The sequence below is a fragment of the Pezoporus wallicus genome, unplaced genomic scaffold (genome assembly GCF_028554395.1).
Source record: "Pezoporus wallicus isolate ANWC-B61680 ecotype Strahan unplaced genomic scaffold, APGP_CSIRO_Pwel_v1 contig_5935, whole genome shotgun sequence".
Classification (NCBI taxonomy): domain Eukaryota; kingdom Metazoa; phylum Chordata; class Aves; order Psittaciformes; family Psittacidae; genus Pezoporus; species Pezoporus wallicus.
Window position 1 is genome coordinate 2512698 of NW_026637215.1, and position 16745 is coordinate 2529442.

The 16745-nt window shown below is 41.0% G+C and overlaps 1 protein-coding gene across 10 annotated transcripts in view; it reads right to left on the bottom strand.

Moving 5' to 3' along the window:
• The window catches only part of ATP2B2 (ATPase plasma membrane Ca2+ transporting 2), a 273342-nt gene that overhangs the window by 239513 nt on the left and 17084 nt on the right, over positions 1-16745 (bottom strand). For 3 of the 10 annotated variants that reach the window (XM_057404269.1, XM_057404266.1, XM_057404267.1), the window contains exon 1: positions 4533-4852. The exons of 1 other annotated variant lie outside the window; for it this stretch is intronic. The gene's annotated coding sequence lies outside the window, so the exon portion shown is untranslated. Of the gene's footprint in view, positions 1-3349; positions 3578-4532; positions 4854-16745 lie in introns of those variants that run through there. 6 more of the 10 variants (XM_057404259.1, XM_057404270.1, XM_057404271.1 and 3 more) reach the window with 5 other exon arrangements.

Below are 16745 nucleotides of genomic sequence, written 5' to 3' on the forward strand. Positions count from 1 at the left end.
ACAAAAGGGAGATGGTGAAGGCTGGGACTGTTCAGCCTGGAGAAGTCTCAGGGGGTATCAATACACATAAACACCTGATGTGAAGGACTAAAGAAGATGGAAACAGGCCCTTCTCAGCGGTGCCTGGTGAAAGGCAAAAAGGCAGTGAGAGCAAATTGAAACATGGGAAATTGCATTTAAAGATGAGAAAACTGTGAGGGTGGTCAGACACTGGCACAGGATGCCCAGAGAGGTTGTGGAGTCTCCACCCTTCTGGATACACAAAACCCAACTGGACACAGCTCTGAGAAACCTGCTCTCTGGGAAGGAGGGCTTGGACTGGATGATCTCGAGGCACCTCCCAGTCGCAACTCTTCTGTGATGCCACGACTGAAATCAGCTAGCTTCTACCCTTATTTTGCCTTTACCACATGTGGAAATGCGACAATAGGTTAAAAATGCACAAACTCTTTCAAATAAATCACAGTTATTACTGCTGGTCCTCTTCTAGGTTTCCACATGAATTGCTTCTAAAATGTCTGATAGAACGATGCATAATCCTTGTATGCTCTAACTGTACAATGGCTACTTCAGAACCAAGGCAAAACACATTATGAGCAGGATGAACTTGTTCGTGCAGGATGTGGTAGAAGGGAAGTAATTTGTAACTTGGTTACCATTTCTCAACTCTGCAAAGTCTGATATTCAAGCAGGCATCCCACACTTCTGAGTCTTCATATTTCACTGATCTGCAGTGTTACGAAGGAACATGTCCTGCGTTTTACAGCAATGCCAGCCTCTTAGAAATATTTTCCTGTTACTGGGCTATTTTAAAATATGCTTCATTCCCAACCCTTCCGTTATAAATTGACTCTTTTTTCTTCAACTGCAAATCTCCAGGTGTAATATGTAAAACAAGATAATATATCAAGAACAACATTAAAAATATGCTTTTTCCCACAGACATGCGCAAACCCAGCAAAACTTTAAACAAAAAAATCCACAGCTCTTAATATTGTACGATATGCTTGTGCTTTGTACAACAGGACAAACTTTAAAGATTAAAATGAAATGTTATTGATCATCTTCATTGCTTTATGTATGAAGTTAAAGCCTATATATCTATACAGCCTGTATAATCTTACATATCCTTTATTCATGTGTACTTACAAACCATAACCTATCTAGGCAAAAATATTGTTATATTATGCAACCGTTCCAGTAAGGCTATATTATCTCTGAGCGTGATGGACACACAGGTGTTACCCAAGGATAAATTCATAGTCTCAGGGTGCTGAGCCTCCCTACTGTGCATCATAAAGCTCTGGCAAGCTAACTCCGAGCCCAGGTTTCCTCATCGCAAACCCAGCGCCTGGACTGCAGGTGCTGCAGAGGCACAGAACTATCCCGGTCACAGATTCCTGGTGCTGGATTTGCAGCTGAGCCATGCAGAGAGGGAGCCTCCATCCACAGGGCATTCACTGCTCCCTTCCTGCCTCACAGGAAAGGAATCTTCATGAAAGCACAAGAGAGCCTGCCTTCACCAACACGTTTTTGGAGACGAATTAAACAAAAACACCTCTCTAGGAGCAGATGGTTCAATCATAATCATCCTTTGCTTTTTTTTTTCTTTAAACCTCTTTTACAACTGACGTATTAAAATTATTCAGAATTGTGTCATTTTAAATCTGGGGGGGGGGGGGGGGGGGGGCAGGGGGGGTTGCAGCTGATCTGGTAAGGTATAATAGGGATGTAATTAATTTTTGTTTGCTTTCAGCCATCAGCCAGAAAGGCACAATTCCTTTCTGGCTGATGGCTGAAAGCAAACAAAATTTCAGTCAGTTGTAATACCCTTCTTTGTCTCTCCTTGAAAATATGATGAAGAACCTGGCAAAAGGCAAGCTTGTTCTCTGCAGGGTTCCACAGTCAGGTGAATCAAACACAAAACCACTTTCTTCCCTTCAGAACATTATTTTAAGTCCAACCTGTAAAAGTATTTACATCTCTTAAAAGGGAAGTGGGGAGAGGGGGCAATTTACAGAACTATGGGCTGCTGGAGCCCTACTGCAGTAGATTAAGGTTTCAGGGAGAATGAGATATAGTCACAAGGTCACGACATCTATATGTATTTTAAAACGTAACAAGGGATTACTACATACGCCACTGACATCTGACAATGTGAACTGCAGGATGAGCATGAAAAAGTGAAAACACTTGTCACGTTCTTACACCAGCAGAATGTATGAGCCTATTGTCAGTATTCAGACTAGAACCTTTTTTTTAAGTAGGATTAAGAAAAAATGATTGCATCCCAAATCCAACAGCACTGTATTATAAATGATGGGAAAGGCGAAAGGGGGGAAAAAAATCATCCTTGAAAACAGTTTCCTTGATACACAATATGAAATTTAAAAGAAAACAGCACTCAGAAAAGTCACTTTATGGAAGCTCTTAAAAGCACAGCGTGATACCTGGGTCATCAGCACCATGTCTTCTGTAACCTGCAATCCCACTGAGAAGCATGCAACTTTAGCAAGCTCTTTGAACATACATGCATGAAACCTTTTTATATATGCAGAAAGAATGAGAAAGAGCATTTGCAACAGAAAAAAAAACACCATCTTTTCTCTGAAAATACATTTATCACTGATGTGGGCCAATCTCCACAGAAATGAAGATAAAGGAAAAGGATAAAAAGGGGGGCATACACACACACAGAAAGGATAAAAATATTCCTGCAGCATTATTACGCACAAGTTATCTCCAAGTCTTATTTTACTGCCTTATTCAGAAACTTGTTCATTTTACCAGCACTACAGGGAAAATATAAAACACTCCTTCACAGGTAGCAATTTTGATCAAAATGAGAGAAAGGTAAACAAAGTGAAAGCTGTAAGTGATCAAAGACCTGCTGGATACCTGAGCCAAACAGTGGTTTCGGAGCAAGGTACAAGAGCTAGTCATGCATATGGACGACCTCTCACAAATTAAATGCTAATCAAGAATGCATCTCAACATATAATATACCCAACATGGACTATGAAGTAGATCTGTAATCTCCTTTTACTAAGGAAAGACTAACAAAAGCCCCCATTATCAATTTCATACTGTATATATCTCATATTAACCACAAATGCCAGCAATAAAAGTGCATTTTTTCCATCTGAAGCATGCCAGCCATCTTTCAAACATCCTAATTTGTGTAACAGCTCTGCAATCCTTTAACAGAGTCCCTAACAGAATGGAATCAGGAGGTCAGATGCTCAGAAGTCCTAAAAAGCGTGCAGCTCTTTGGCTGCATGGGAATGGGAGGACGCGCAGGTTTATCATGAACGAATCCACATTCCCTTTCAGCAACTTCCATCCTTACCTTCCAGAAGATGTGGGTAGCACGGGGCTAAGCATCTGCTTCCGCTGCGGAAGTGCTCCGGGACTGACCCCAGCCCTCAGCAAGGACGCGCCGCGCCGAGCACCTGCCCCAGGCGGGCAGGACCCCGGTGGATCCGGGATGGGGCAAAGCTCGCCCGGCACCAGGAGCACTGGGCAGCCAGCTGCCAGCGCCGCAGGCAGGGATCAGGCGCACAGCATCTCCCTTTACATAAGAGGAAATGACTCCTGTCATCTTATGCTTTCTGTTACAGCGTTCTATGTTTCATCAACGGCTAAAAGCTTCCTCATGCAGTAGCCAGGGATTGGGAGCAGATTCTTCTTTTTAAAATTAATAAATAAATAATAATGACATGTAAAGCTGTCAGAATTTTTAATTATTGCACCATACACCACCAAGAGCCGTTCCCCACCTTACCGCAGGATACATCATGCATGCTTAAAAGAAATTACATAAAATCCCCAGTTTCTTCAACTGCATTTTCTAATCCACTGCAACAGAAAGGCAACATTGGGTTTTTTTTAATCTGTGTGCCCTCTACTTTCAAACATACATACTGGAAAACTGTAAGCAGCTCTATAAATACACCCAGCTGAGGATTACATATCTCCTAACAAGAAATGTCTTTTCCTATCACAAGAGACCATTAGTCAAAGTTAAGGGGAAAAAAAAGTCAAGCCGTACTGCTCCCATTTTAGTGTCTTATCTGCACTTCACTTCTGAAAGAAAAAGGCACATCTGACCCTTACCAGCAATGATAAAAGCAAAATCGCATCCACGTGCTTTCCTCCTCACTAAAGAACAGATTTAATCAAAATCAAGCCCATATGCTTAAACAACAAGAAGATCATACAGAATTCTCAACCTACAAAAGCTCAGTGAATGACTTCTGACACAAGAGCGCCTTTTAGCAATGCAGTTCTCGTTTGACCTTAAGGAATAATCTACAGAAGTCGCAGCATTACCTTTCCAGAGATTCACAGGGCACGAACCAAAACCTAAGGCACCACTCAGACCCAGTCTCCACACCATTTTCTCATCAGCCTGCGCCTCCACGAGAAGCAAATCGCCAAATAAACAAGCTCAGAACGGAAAGGGGAAAGATTATTTTTATTATTATTATCATCATCATTATTATTCTCATGCTGTGGATGTCGCTACTTACTTGGCTAAGATATCATCACAAATCCGAACGGATTTCAATTACACAGCGGAGTAATCGCGGTTCGGCATCTGCGCGGGCTGGGCGAGCTGCGGTACATTACAGGAGTCCCTCTGCAGACTGTACCACCCGGCGGGCAGGTGGGGAGGGAGCCACAGGGCTCCGCCGGGCCACGGCGCGCCCCGCATCCCATCGCGTCTCATCCCATCGCGCGGGAGGGTGCCTACTGCCCGCACTGCGCGGCTGCCAGAGCGGGGAACCGAACGGCAGACATAGGCAGGGAAAGGAAATGTTTCTCTGCAAGGAAAATGGACTGAACCACCATGTTGTTGTTTGTGATTTTAATACTTCCCTTGGGATAATGACAAAAACGGAAGATGGCAAGCTACCAGGAATATGCCACTTACTCAGAAACGGGAGAAACCTTCAAGGACAAGGGCTGTCAAGTCTTATCGCCATCATTTGAGAAGGGGGGGGGGGGGGGCCGGGGAGGGGGGAGGAAACGCTGTGTACGGAAGGGGCAAGGGGACGGAGGGAAGCAGCAAACCCACTACGCGCAGCCCAGCACTCCCCCAGCTTTGTTCCCTACTGAGACCCCGGACAGCAGCCACCCCACACGGCTCTCCTGCAATCCCTTCACAGCCTCCTTTGCTAAGAGGCAGCCTGATCTCCCTGTTTATACAAGAACAATGCTGATTCTGTGAAAATACCAAAACCTGCTTGCAGGGCTGTGATGGACTTGTGGTACCTGTGTCTCTGTCATGCCTTCCACAATCCAAAACCCACGCAGGAGAAGCACACAAAACATCCTCCTGTTTAATCTGCTCTGGTCCCATCAGCATATACTGTAATCCCATATGTGCTGCCAGAGGAGCTCTCTGTCCTTTCCCTTCCTTTTTAAACATACAAAATACAGCACTCTGCCTCATGATAATGACAGCCTAACGCTCTGAGGAATCAGTGTGTTTTATTTAGAGCTTCTCACCATCTAGTCTGTAATACGTCTTTAAAGAAATCTACCTGTTATTTTGGTTTATTAGTCTATGCAGGATTCTGAAATGTGACTTTTTTAATGGAATGCCATGGGAAAGAAAAAAAAATAAATCCAAGCATTAAAAATAAGACAGAGACATCAGTCCTTTAAAAAGCATCACATTTTCTGTGTGTGAGTTGAGTTTTTTTTCACAGTTAATCGGGATCAGTACATGCACCGTGTTCAAACTGCAACTTCAGATTCTGTACCTCTAACCGTTCAATCCCAGCAGTGACTAAACACAGAAAAACATCAGGTTTTTTCTTGAAGTAGGTATAAAGCAGTGCACATCAAAGTTGGAACCTTTCCTGTGGCAGCCCAGGACAGCAGTGGTTCGTGACTGCGCTCTGTCTCGGGCAGGGTGGGCAGTTGCACAGAGCGTCCCTCCTGGAGCACTGATGGGAGTAGCTGTGCTGGTGCTCTGTCATCCTGCCTTACTTGCTGCTCAGAATATCAATTCAGCCAGTTAAACCAAAAGCACTGCACTGCACCAAAATGGAAGCGATTTAAAAAAAAAAAAAAAAAAAGAAAGAGAGAGAGAGAGTGCCAGGACCATTGATCCGGAGTTTCATCTGTGATAAGCCATTTCTTTAATGAAATAAAATGCAAGTCGGGACCAAGATTGATAACAGATCTTTCTCACATGAAACCGCCTTTATCATTAGAAAGCTACAGACAATTATACACGTGCCAGGACGCTATATACAATGACTGTTATATTAAGCAGAGAGACATGTCCTCTTTTCTCAGCAAATCTTTAGTAAAAGTGGAGCTGTAAGGAGTGTGGAGTGCAGGCTCCAAACTCAACTCCAGCACTGAACAAAACCAGGAATGGAACAAACAGCTCCCACAACTAAAATGTGTTGTGCTTAGGTCTAAGACCCTTAAGTGTTAGTGACCTTTACTGCTCTGTCAGAAAAGCAGGAAAATACTAAGATAATCTGCAATTATTTGGCTACTAACTTTAAATATAATTTAAAAAAAAACTCAATAAAAGGTTGATTGACACAGTACCAAAATACATTACAGAAGACTTTTTTAACCTGTCTTTCCTGGATTAAGAGAGGAATAGCTTAAAGAAATTAAATGCTTTAATAAAACTTGTTCCATACATTTGACGATTGCCAGTTTGAGGACTGCTGCTCTCAAAAGATTGTGTGGCATACCACAGAAACTTCAGCCTGGGTCGGGAACCACAATGCCTACGTTATACTTAATCAGGAGATACTCTAATTCATATATTTGATTAGCAGAGTAGGCAAGGGAGTAAGAGGAGAAAAATAATAATAAAAATTGTTCAAAAGGAAAAATAGTTTGAACATATTATTGTTATTATCTACCCAGTCCAACTGAACAATTTCTCACATGAATATTCCCTGTGCTCATTTAAAGTAGGGCCTCAAATGTACCATCCCACGTAAGGTGATGAACAAGCTATTAACCTTCTTATTAGGCTTATCAGTTTGGAGCCTGTCCACTCTGCTGCATGTATTTGACCACTAATGTTCGTTATACTTCAAGCACAAGGCTCTTGTCCTGCTGCCAGCTGGGCAACAGGAGGTCTACCACCAGTGTTGAGCCCAGATGATAACACTCACTGGAGTAAGAGCTGAACTACTGTGCCATGGCAGCATCCACACTGCAGGGAGCTTGCACTGGGTTGGAACAAAGAAACTATCAATGAAAACTCCCATTCTATTTGTCCTTACTTAAAGGTACTGAGTACAAACTTTCCTGCTGCACACAAGCCCTCCTGCCAGTCAAGGCAGGAAGTCATCTGGTTTCTGCAGCAAGGAGGAGGTTCCAGCTTTGCAGTGCTTGGGACTTGCTTGCTACCCTCCAAGTTACAAATCCACTGAGCACAAGGAATACCTGCTGTACATAGCAGGCAGATACACTGGTATCCTACAATCAAAGCTAAAACAGTAATTCCACCCCCAGAAGTGGGCTATCCATCACATAACACCAATACTAATGTTCTGACCTCAGAATGTTAAGGGCTGTGGAGGGTTTTTTTACCTTTTTAAACACAACTGTGAAAAAAGTAACACTTCCCAATTTGGTTGGTTTCCAGCATGTGCAACTCAAAATGGCTGCAGTGTCAGCTGGTGCTTTGTCTAGATATTCCATCATCAAATTTAATAGCAAAGCATTGCAGAACAACAGGACATCTGAACAGTGCCTCTCCTGAAATGAAGATCTGTCAGCACGTCTTCCTGCCTATTAAAGCATCGAGTGGCATATTATTTAGCTCTGACTGAAGAACAATTTAACACCTTAACTTGGGGACAAGGAGTGGAAATGGAGCAGAAAAACGGAAAGGCAAATAGAAAGATAGTTCTTGGGACTAGGCTCAAAAAACACAGCAACGCTTCTGGGATGAGAAAGGAATGAGACTTCGGCTGCTGAGCTTGAAAGGCAACTTGAAAAATAGCCTCACCGGTAAAACTTCAACCAACAACTCAGAAGATACTCAGAGGCAAACAAGTCCACCTCATCTCTTTGGAGAAAAATTTCATTCCATATGTGCCGGGCTGACAGACTTCAGAAGCACATTTCAAGGTCTTTTTGAGATAATTAATGACAGGAAATGCAGAAACGTCATTTTAATTCCTCTCTCAGGATCTTGGGGACCAAGACCTCCTTTTCAGCAAGGCTGTCCTATCAGAGGAACAGTGCTGGAAATCACCAGCTCATTTCTAATATTTTCCTAATGACAACCCAGATACTTAAACTAGAGCAGCAGACTGGCAGCCTTTCATATTTTTAAATCTCATTTGCTACGTTTTAAAAACAAGAATTAAAGCTGTTTTCAGACTCGGTGTTTCTCCAGTTTTGTAACATTCTGCAGTAATATTTCTGCAAAGAAACAGCTTGCATTTCCAAACTGCGCAAACATGTTGTTATCCTGGGAAGCAACATGACCTAATAAAAGAACTAGAGGAGAGGGACCTCAGAACACTCAAATTCAAGGACTTGCCCTGCTGTTTCTTGACTAGGAGATGTTAGTAGGTCACTTGATCCCACTGTGCTTCAATTTCCCTAACTATAAAATAAGTATATTCACTAGTTTAAATTACAGCCGTTATAAGTTGCCTGACTGGTTAACTCTTTCCTGCCTTTGAGGGAAGGGTTTGACAAATCTGAGTCTACTCAGTGAAGTACTGAGGTTAGGAGATAAGCAGCATGCATTTAAAACTCATAAGCTCAGAGTTGCCTTGAACTGTTCTATTGCATCTACCACATCTATTTCACTGTACAAATCACTTCTTATTCTGACTGACAAATTATTGCAGTCCCTGTCAGCTCATGTCCTAGATCAGGATCCCGGTTTCCTCTATACCTGAAAGGAAACCTACCAGCCAGCCAACACTGCAGTTACCTCCCATCCTTCAGTCATTGCCACCTATGAATACACAATTTTTTCTTCTCCCATTCCCCATGCCCCAAACAAGCAGATGTCTACAGGGTTGGGCTGGCATCACTCCCCCTCTCCCTGCCCCAGCAGTAGTGCTCGGAAAACAAACCCAGACTCTCAGGATCACCCAAGCAGGAAGAAAGGTCATCAGGCTCCTTCAAGAAGAACAAAACCTGAGGAAAGCAGAGCCAAGTGGAAGATGCATTAACAAGCCTGAGCTTCCCAATAAAGTTTAAGTAAACCTGCCTCCCTGCCATTGCCTCACCACAGCAATGAGAGAGAAGCATTGTAACAGTCTGCTCCAAAGTGATCTGTATTTGCCAGAGTAAGCATCTGCAACATCTGACACAGCTAAACCTAAATCAGCTTCTTCACGATCTCAACAGTCTAAGATGTTCCCAAGAACAAGAAACAAGTATTGTACGAGCATGCCACTGTCTTTTTAAAGACAATCTTCCATAACACATGTATATGAGAGAAACAAATTTTTGACACTAAAAACAAATCTTAACCAACAAACTGGCCTTTTTAAAGAATAATCAGCGAGTGCTGCATCTTTTAGGAACTGAAGAACAAGGCAATCAATATGTTTAGGAGCATCCCTTTCATTTAGTATGGATTTAAACCCCATAAATATGCCAGTCTTTGAAACAGGACTTGTGCAAACTGTCTTCTAGCATTAACCTGTTTACTTAACACGAACTAATGGTACTAGCAGGTGGACTCACAAACCATTCGTGGCTTTCCACCATATAAATTCCCTTCTCTGTGTTCTGGAAAGGACAGTTACACTTCCTCTTTGGTCTCCTATCACCACTTTTTTGGTTCTAATGGAGATTATAGAAACATAGAATAGTTAGGGTTGGAAAGGACCTTAAGATCATCGAGTTCCAACCCCCCCTGCCATGGGCAGGGACACCTCACACTAAACCATCTTACTCAAGGCTTCATCCAACCTGGTCTTGAACACTGCCAGGGATGGAGCACTCACAACCTCCCTGGGCAACCAATTCCAGTGCCTCACCACCCTAACAGGAAAGAATTTTCTTGAGAAGCAAGGTCCCTGAGAAGCACTGGTAGGAATCTGACATTTAAATTCAAATTATAGGGTTTTACAATTAAAAAGGATCACATTAGATTCATCAGACTATAGATTTCAAACAAGCTAACTTTCAGGGATGGTTGGAAATAGGGTTGAAACTTTGTACATAGAGATGGGTTACATGGACCCATCTCACTACCTCACCAAAACCATTCTCTGAGAAAAAAAACTGAGATGTTTAGAGGAAGAATTTTGATTCAGTACCTTCTCCTGATACCACTGATGCAAAACACTACAGTTTTAGAGAGGTTGTTTTTCCTTCTTACTGACTAACTCTCTGTACAGAAAACCACTTATCTTCAATTGGAAAAATATAAGCAAAGCCAGGATGCATTAGAAGGGGCATCCTTCACTATAAAAGTGCACATGACTACGATATGGATATGAATCTCCAATTAAGTACCACCTTTACATAGCTAGGTCACAGCATGACCTTAGACTGCACCTTAGAAAAGAAACATTAGTCTTTTTAAATTGATCAACTGTTACTGTTATAGTCATATTTCAGACAGATTAGACAGTAATAAACAATAGCAGAGAATTCAAACACTAATATGGCCTGTTAATAATACTAATAAGAAAATGTATCCCCCTTTTAAGACATTCTTTAAGCTTTCATTTTTCAATATATGGATTTTTCATACATACCTTGATATTCTTACTGTAAATCTCATGAGACTTACATGGTAGGTACCACTGTAGCCTTTTTTAAGATTATATCAAATAGCTAAGAATTGAAGCCTGTACTAGCATTATTTAATATATTGCCCTAGTAAAAGCAAATGATTAACATCATAAAGGGAAATAACAGTGGGACAAGGTTCAATCACTCTCAACATTTAAAAAGGGAAAATGAACTTTTAACAAACTATTTAATAAGGACCTCTGATAGCTCAGCAAGTAGTACAAGTAGGATACATATTTCCTAGAAAATAATCACCTTGAGGGAATTACTTCTATTTGTTGAGGGCTTTTTTTTCCCCCAATATAATAAGATAAAAGAGTATGTATAAGCTTATAGTTTAAAGCAATCTGACCTGTTAAGCTTTGTTAAGCCGCAGGTATATGTGACCTGTTCCACGAATGCCAGTAATCACTCTGCACAGTGAAGTGCACATGCAGGAGCCCCAGCCAGGGACCACAGAGCCACCCTTCGGGAGGCTGTCCTCACATCCCAACCCAACCACTGTCTCCTTGCTGCAGGGGCACAAAGCCAGTTAAAAGACATGCAGATCCTGACCTTCCTCACAGGGCAAGAAGGAACTGGAGACTGCCCACCACATAAAGCACTATTAACTTCAGAAGGCACTCCCCATTCTAGAACCTGCTTCTGCTGTTGAGTTGGCTGACATCACTGGGGCTCCCTGAACAGCACAGTGCTGAATGGGGCTGGCAGCCACCACCTCCCTGCTGCAGGGACACACAGACCAGCTCCCCTGCTTGGAATGGATTCACTGGCACTGGCTGGAATGTGTTGGTATGCTCCAAAATGTTTCATACCTGTCCTGCCCTTCCCTTTCATGAAGGGATTTCACAGACTGGATGCATGTCAGCCAAAACAAACTAAATTATTAACCTCAACAAACTGGTCCTTTCATTTCCACTGGAACATCTTGGAATACCTTAGACAAAAGCCATTCCAAGAGTTCAAACAACTGTAGAGTCAAATCTAATCTGAAGTTATCCTGATGGCTGTTTGTGGCATTTATATATAAAAATACTATGAGAACTCTGAATCTGTGTTCATAATTATACACAGGTAAGTGTTCAAATTCTTTAGCAAAGGGATTTCTTTTCTGAGCTTTACATATCAAAGTTTAAAGAATTACTGGTGTAGGCACTGGAATACTGAATATTTACTTAAAAATGTAACTTATAATTGGCACAAAAATATTTATTCACATTAGTATTAAACTAAATATCAGACCCAAATCCTACTGTAACAAATATACACAGTATATGAAATAAAAATACGCTTTTAAATAAAGATCAGCTAGGCGTCGTGCTGGGCTTCTAGACTGAACTACATCATCGTGATCCATGAGCCATTTCTTAATCCCAGATTAACTACTATGAAACAATGACAATTCTGCCAGTACTTTTAAAAGCAATTGAGCTTAAGGGCTTGCCAAACCAGCAATGTTGTTCTAGAATAAAAGAGACAATCTGGTGCAGGAAAATTCTACCTGTGAAGGAAAATGTTACTGGAGGAAAAAAAAAACCCACCCACAATACCTAGTCTACAAAAAAAACCACATCCAAACGCAATTCTTTTGTGTGTGCCCCTAGTAGCTCCATAAGTGAAATAATCCTTCAAATCTTGCATTATTAAACTACTCTTTCTCCAGCAAAATTCCCATGCTGCAGATAACTACATTCCTCACCAGCAAGAAAGTTCTGTTCCTTCAGAAAGAGTTAAAAAAAGAAAAATCCTTGTGTTTGGTCACAAAAGCATTTATGATCAAACGATGCATGGCAGCATCTCCTTTGCCCCACAAGGATGCTGTAAAGCAGCCAGGCAATATAAGATCAAAAGACCAAGAAAGAACCCAACACGCTTTTATTACTTATGGTGAGTCATGGTGGATCACACCCAGGTTTAACCTACCAGTGAGCACAGGCTGTGAAGTCTGGATGATTTCTTTACTAGATTTTTAGCTACCTTTTCTTAGAGGCATAATTGTCACTCTTTTCATCACTCCAAAACCCCAACAGTGCTCACAAACTAAGAATACGTTTCCAATGAAGGAGAGAAGGGACACCTAGTTTTAAACCCAAAGAACAGGACACAGCATTTTGCAGGGGGAATAAATTATAATGATTCCTCATGGGTTATTTGTCAGGTTGTCAGCTCACATCACAAACACAGGCAAAGTCCCCTTCCCAGAGTTAAAGGAACCCCAGGGAACTGTTGCAGGACCAGTAGTAAACTCACTAGAACTCAAGGTCTTTAACCAGAACTTGTCCATCTGGATGACTGTCATCACCATGACCTTTTTCCAGAGCTAATTCATGGTCATGATCTCTTAGCAAGACTTTTGTACCAACTAAATGTTGGATGTCTTAATGTCCAGTAATAAAACTGCACATCATAGTGCTAAAATCCCAACAGCCTCTGCCTAACTGAGGCTGGCACAGACTACCACACTACTTGTTCCATGGCATATTGCCCTTACCTGATCAAATGTGAACATCCTAACATAAAATCTCCATAAACATATAAAGAATGGGTGAAGGTTAAAAAATAATAGTATCTTTAAAAATGACTAGCAAATAAATACAAAAGCCTCACTGGAAGGTGAAGAAAATAAATGGGCAAAGTTTATTTAAATCACTCCAAAAAAGGGAACAAGAGGGAAAAAATCTGAAGCGCTTGTAAACCAGTGTTCTCCTCTTTAACCTGTTACAAGATGGTTTGTGCACAGGCTGTTCTGGTCTGATAAAATTTAAGACCATTAAGCACTCACCTGCCATTCCAGCTTAGCAGTTTTGAAAGTGTCCATCACCATCAGATAAGTAGCTGCTACTCAAATTCTACCTGAAATAGTATTAATTCTTAGAAATTATTTGGAAGGATTCCTTAACAATTTCTGCCTACAAATAGTCCAGGCTTTTTTACACAGCACTGTCCTACAAAGATGAACTACATAACTTTGTTAGATACCTTGTTTTGCTGTCTGAGTCAGACATTCCGGTCTCTAAAAATACACAGCTTATATATTCAAATGTTCAAGGAAAAGAAGATAAGCAATACATGTACTTGTGTGTATGTATAAAATTGTGTACAGTGAAACGAAACAATTACATTCAAGGTTAGGATTAAGACCTATATTTCCTGAACACTGATGCCAGTGTTCAAAGATGTTAGTTGACCTTGAGGATAAAAATAAATTTTGCAGTCCTGCATCGTGTCCTCAACTTAGTTCACTGAAGGCATCTCAATGTTCTGTGTTAGCATACCATAAGACAGTTAAACACAGACATTCCATAATAATTATATTTAATACCCCTAACTTCGATTTGTGGAGAGGAAAATTAGGTTTCCAGAGAGCTGCTGTAGCTTCCAAACATCATCTTATTCACAAGCAGCCGAGCTGCTTACAGCGTTATATTTAGATAAAGTAGTGATGAGAACCCTCAGCATATTATTTGTTGAATTAAATCCCACTGACTTTTTTTTTCTTCTTGCCATTTCATTAATTCTGTCTCAGGAGCAATAATAATAAAATATATGATGAAGCATAATTCAGAATTCCATGTTTTCCACTTCTAAAAATAATGGAATTTTTGGAATATCTGTGAATGGGGAGAGAAGACTCAAAGCTTCTGACAACCACGGAGATGATAAATACTAGCGCCGGCTTTCAAGTCATTAATTCTCTAAAGAAACCCCAAAATGCTGAGCTCAAGTATCCTTTAAAAGAAGCAATGATTTCTCAAAGAAACATTTTACATAAGCTGTTGGCCTTTGATTTTCCCTGGTTTATGAAAATCCTGGGGTGCCCTTCAGTCAGGGATCACACACCACACTCGGTGCAGCCCACGGCGCCCCCGAAAGTATTCGCACTCGTTTGCTGCTGTGTTTTAGCTGACTCCACACAACCAGCCTTCAGGAGCTCAAAATTGGTTTAGAGCTGCCCAAGAGGTCCCTCTCCAGCAACCTGCTCCATCTTCCATTCAGTGCACTCAGCAGAGCAAGTAACAGCGCCTTCAGCTCTCGAAAGCAATTTCATGCGTTCTGAAGAAAGAGGCAGTGCATTCCCAGGCTTTAACTGGGAAAAATGCACAGCAGCTTCACACAATACTGTACAAGACCACAGTTAAACCTAAACAACTAATGCAAGTGCAGGATTCTTTAGTTGTGCGAAGGATTCTACCCTAGGAGAAAATGGGATCCCCTGGTTGCCAGAAAGACCAGTTTCTAGCTGAATGAGTGTACTTGTGAAAGGGCAGAATGCCCATCTCACCCCAAATTTGTAGCCATGTTCTCAGTAACATCATCTGGAGTCTTGCCACTGATGCTAACAGAACACAGAACACTCCATTATAGTCCAGAACAGTTTTCAGAGCAAACATACAGGTATGAGAATGAACATTTGCCATTAAGGACATTTAAAAAAAAAAAACCATTTCCTGTATCTCTGTGCTAATACCATTGGGAAAGCATCTTTGTGATGCCTCTTCTTCCTCCCCGCAAGACTGCAAACGCATTCTGACACTTCCGAAAACAGAACTTCATTTTACATCACTTACTTTCTCACGTCTTAAGCTAAAAATAAATTGCATATACTTACACAGAAATAAACACAAACGCTATCACATCATTAAGAATCTGAGTAAATTCATTTCCTTTAGCGTACATTGTTTCCACGGGCGTGAAAGGAGGTATTTGTAAACCAGCTGATGAAAGAAACTCAATGCACTGGGGAAGGTAGAGTACCTGCTTGCATTAACACTTGTGGAATACTTTCAGCAAATACGATTTCTAGTTACAGAACTAACTAATGTAACTAGAGACCAGCCTTAAATTGTGTGGATAACGAAATTATCCATATTCTATAGCAACATATTCTAACAGGTTATAATCAATTACATTGCTAAACCCAAACCAAACAAAAAAAAAAAAACCTCACCACAGTCCAAACACACAAACCCGCAGTCATCTCCATTCCATCAATAATATCAACATTTACCTTTCATTCCCAAAGAGCCAGGTACTAAGGCACCAAAAATGTTACTTTTTCTAGTGTTTACACACCAAGCGCTGATGATTCTGTTCCCACATTGCAGCTGTGTGTCTACTTACTTGGTACTGAGAAAGACCCATGAAAGGGTGACCCTGATTTAAGGAAGACAATATCGGCAGCCACTTGAAATACTTTAAGGTGGATTAAATACCTTTCAAGGTATTTAAGGAATCCAGTGGGAAAACATGAATCATACAAATCACAGATATAACAGCAATAGGCTAAAAAACTACACCAGGATATTGAATTTATGTAAGTTTTGGATCCTATGTTTTCTTGAAGATAAAAATAATAATAATCACTATGAACAAAGGACAGAGCTCCTGAAATCACAGTTTGTAAAGAGCAAAATTACCACATTTGGAAAAAAAAAAAAATCTCATTCCTTTTCTCCTGTTTCATAAGCAAACTTAAACACGATTTTTTTTTGGAAAATATGAAAAGAGAAAGTGATTGCAATGGAGCTGCATCAGTAGAATGCGCTGTGTTGTTTGCAGAATCAGCAACAGATGGGTCAGTCAGTGATTTCTATCTCAATGAAAGAAACAACTAGTACAAAGAAATGGAGGCCAGGCACTTCAGTTTTTCTGCCCCTAACAGAACCAATCCAGGTAATTATATTACAACACAACTTGCATAGTACCTGTCTGCTCAGCATTCAGCAAGAGGAACTAAACTATTTGCCACGGGACACACAAAAAACCAGCATCAAGTCAACCTAAGTAATATAGTTGTACAAAGATTTAATTATAGCTTTAATGAACTGTTTGCATTTTTAGGGGGTTTTTTAGAGGGTTCAGACCTCAAGCTGTTAAGAAGATAAAGCATCAAGACTGAGATTAGTCAGAAGCCTTGATTTTCAAACCAAGAACCAATCTTTTATCAACCTGGCATCTAATGAAATCAGGCATCAATT